This window comes from Carlito syrichta, unplaced genomic scaffold, assembly GCF_000164805.1.
Source record: "Carlito syrichta isolate Samal-C Ts95f unplaced genomic scaffold, Tarsius_syrichta-2.0.1 Scaffold309211, whole genome shotgun sequence".
NCBI lineage: Eukaryota > Metazoa > Chordata > Mammalia > Primates > Tarsiidae > Carlito > Carlito syrichta.
Genome location: NW_007253307.1, coordinates 278,751 through 282,551, shown reverse-complemented (window position 1 = coordinate 282,551; position 3,801 = coordinate 278,751).

The following is a 3,801-nucleotide window of genomic DNA, read 5'->3' as shown; positions in this document are numbered from 1 at the left end:
GTCTCGCTGCCCAGGCGGGTCTCGAACCCACGGGCTCAGGCCATCCACTCACCTCAGCCTCCCAAAGGCGCGGGATGACAGGCTGAGCCACCGAGCCTGGCTGTAGACCTTATTTCACACATCAGATTAACATACCTAGTGATGAATTACAATTTCACTGGCTTCTCACCCGGTATGGATTGATTATGGAATGAATTTGTGGCAAGCTAGCAACATAAATTAAATCCACATAAGAGTTTATTGTTTCCACGAATGAAAAATCTGGAGACTCAATGTAAAACATATATAGGTGAGGGAATTGGAGCAAAACAAATAAGCTAGATTTGTGGAATCTGGCAGCTACATAAAGACAGTGAGAGTAATAAGGACCATTACTGCTTCTTCTCCCTAGAAAAGAGCTTCTGCCAGAAGCATCTTCTTAAGGACCTCAAAATGCCAGTCTTCACGCCCTCCCCACCCCCACATCATTTGTGTCATTTTGTTCTTCTACTTTGAAATGTCTTCCTGTCTCCTTCTCTCACCCAAATCCAACAAATCCCTCCTTAATGTCAAGTTTCAGTTTCTCTTATTAAGCCAGTGCGACTCTTTACTTTCCTGACACTTATAATTTGGGCCAGATTTAAGTACTGGACAGTAAGTTCTCTAACGGCAAATGTCTTACCATACGAATCTTTAAATTTTTAAATCTTTGTTTTCTTTTTTTTTTTTTTGAGTCTGAGTCTCACTCCGTCTCCCAGGTTGGAGTGCAGTGGCACACTCACAGCCACCGCAGCCTCGACCTGCTGGGCTCAGGCGATCCTTCCGCCTCAGCCTTCCAAGTAGCTGGAACTACAGGCGTAAGCCACCACGCCTGGCTATAATTTTTTGATTTATTGTAGAGACAAAAATCTCATCATGTTGTCCAGGCTGGTCTTGAACCCGTGGACTCAGGCAATCCTCTCGCCTCCACCTCCCAAAGTGCTGGGATTACAGGCTTGAGCCACCGTGCACGGCATCTTTAAATGTTCAAATGCAGCAATAACTTGTATTCATTCATTCAACAGATTGAGCATTTATAGTCTGAGTTAAACCCAGACTTACAAAGGCAATGACATGGAGGAAGGAGCTCCTAGTCTGATGGGTCTAGAAGATGTAGAAACATAATTACATTATGATAAATACATAAAAGAGGTGAGGCTGAGCGTTATGTGGCTGTCTGAATTTCACCTACGTTCCAAGAATGGTCCGCTAGATCAAGATGGGAACGGCATCCAAGGTATGGGGTAACACACAGGGAAGCCTGGCAACCTGGTAACCAAGGTCCAGAAGCCAGAAGCAAGATGTGATGGGTGACTGATGCCAAAAGGCTAGAAGCCATCATCAAAAGTTATAGAAAGTCAGCCAGGTTCGGTGTTTCAGCGTGTCATCCCAGCACTTTGGGAGGCCAAGGCTAGTGAATCGCCTGAGCCCGTGGGTTCGAGACCAGCCCAGGCAACTTGGCGAGACCTCGTCTCTACAATAAATTTTAAAAATTAGCCGGGTGTGGTAGCATGCACCTGTAGTTCCGACTACTTGGAAGGCTGAGGCAGAAGGATCGCCAGAGCCCGGCAGGTCAACGCTGGGGTAGCCGTGAACGTGCCACGGCACTCCAGCCTGGGCGACAGAGTGAGACTCCAACAAAAAAAAAAGTTATGGAAAGTCAAGGAAACACACCAGTAAAGGCAAGTTAAGGTAAGGGTCGTAGATCTGGGAAATCACCTATACCTACTTCAGATTCTGGGACTGCATGACACATCACTCCAAATTTAGTGACTTCAGATAATAGCTTGAATTTGGCTCCGGAATCTACAAGCTGGACAAGGCTTAGTGGGGGTGTCTTGTCTCTGCTGTACTTCACGTCATCTGAGGGGACACAGAGACTGGGAACTGGAACCATCCAAAGACCCATTTGCACACCTGGTGATGGATGCTGGGGAAGTCCAATAGCTGTGTCCCCCGTTCCAGCTGGGAGTTCTTGAACACATTGTGAACTATGCAATGTGACTTGAACTGTCTCTATCACCATGCAGCCTTTCCATGTGATTTTCCAGCATGGCACCATCATCAGCACAGCCAGGTGTTCTAGTTTCCTACTGCTGCACTGGAAATTGCCACAAATTTTGTGGCTTAAACAATGCACGTGAGCCGGGCTCGGTGGCTCAGCCTGTAATCCCGCGCCTTTGGGAGGCTGAGGTGAGTGGATTGCCTGAGCCCATGGGTTCGAGACCCACCTGGGCAACTTGGCGAGACCTCATCTCTACAATAAACCAAAAAATTAGCCGGGCGTGGTAGCGCGTGCTTGTAGTTCCAGCTACTCGGAAGGCTGAGGCGGATGGATCACCAGAGCCCAACAGGTCGAGGCTGCAGTGGCAGGGAGCAGCCACTGCACTCCCAGTCTGGGTGACAGAGTGAGACTCCAACTCAAAAAAAATAAAAAATAAAAAATAATAATAATAACTGGACAGATCCCAGGAGCTGCTGGGACCCTCATTGCTTCTACCCTGGGAACTGTGGGCACCAAAGGCACGCCAGGGATTCCAGTTACTGGAGCCCCCAGAAATTCATGCTCAAAAGGGCCATCTCCGCCTCCATTTCCTTCAAGCGTTCCTCACTGCACTTGCCTGGAATGCTGACACCAGTCCCAGGGCTGTCTCCACCCTGGCCACCGCTGCCACCATTAGTGCGGCCACTACTCCCATCTCAGCCATTACTGCTGCTGCTGTGGTCCACTCTCTAGAAAATAAACCATGCTAAGAAAAAGAATAATAACAAAACAGAGAAAGGGAATATGAATGCCAGGGAGGTTATAATTTGAGACAGGAAGCTGGAAATAGCCTCATGGCAGTGGAAATTTAAGTAAAAACCTGGAGAAGGGCTGGGCTCGGTGGCTTAGCCTGTCATCCCAGCACTTTGGGAGGCCAAGGCAAGTGGATTGCTGGAGCCCATGGTTCGAGACCAGCCCGGGCAACTTGGCGAGATCTCATCTCTACAATAAATAAAAAATGAGCCGGACATGGTAGCACGCGCCTGTAGTTCCAGCTACTTGGAAGGCTGAGGCAGAAGGATTGCCAGAGCCCAGCAGGTCGAGGCTGCAGTGGCCAGGGGCATGCCACTGCACTCCAGTCTGGGTGACAGAGTGACTCAAAAATAAAATAAAATAAAAACCTGGAGAAGGAAGTAGAGCAAACAATGTGTACCTGGAAGAACTTTCCAGACCGAAAGAAGAGCAAGTGCCAAGGCTTCAAGCAGGAGCGGGCCTGGCAAGTTCAAGGGCAACAGGGGGCAAGCACGATCAGTGTCATGAGCAGGGAGAGAAAAGGAGATGGATGCAGAGATGATGCCCCACAAGGTCATATCGGGCCTTGGCGGTGTTGAAGGTTCAGCTTCTTCTCTAGGTGAAATGAGCTGGGGGATGAGGTGGCACTGGAGGGTTTAGACACATGACAGCCTGGCTTATTCTGCAGAAGACAGTGCTGTGGGGAGAGGGTCAAGGTCGAAGAGAGAGAAGCTGTTAGTGATGCCCGGTGGAAAATGGCAGAAAACCTGTAGGCTCTTTGACTCAACCCTGAAATGATTTTCAGAGTGGCCAGGAGCAAAGTCTTTTTTTTTTTTGACTCAGAGTCTCACTCTGTTGCCCAGGCTGGAGGGCAGTGGCACGCTCATGGCCACCCTGGCATCGACCTGCTGGGCTCCAGCAATCTTTCTGCCTCAGCTTTCTGAGTAGCTAGAACTACAGACATGTGTTACCACGCCTGGCTATTTTTTTTTTTTTTTTTTTTTTTT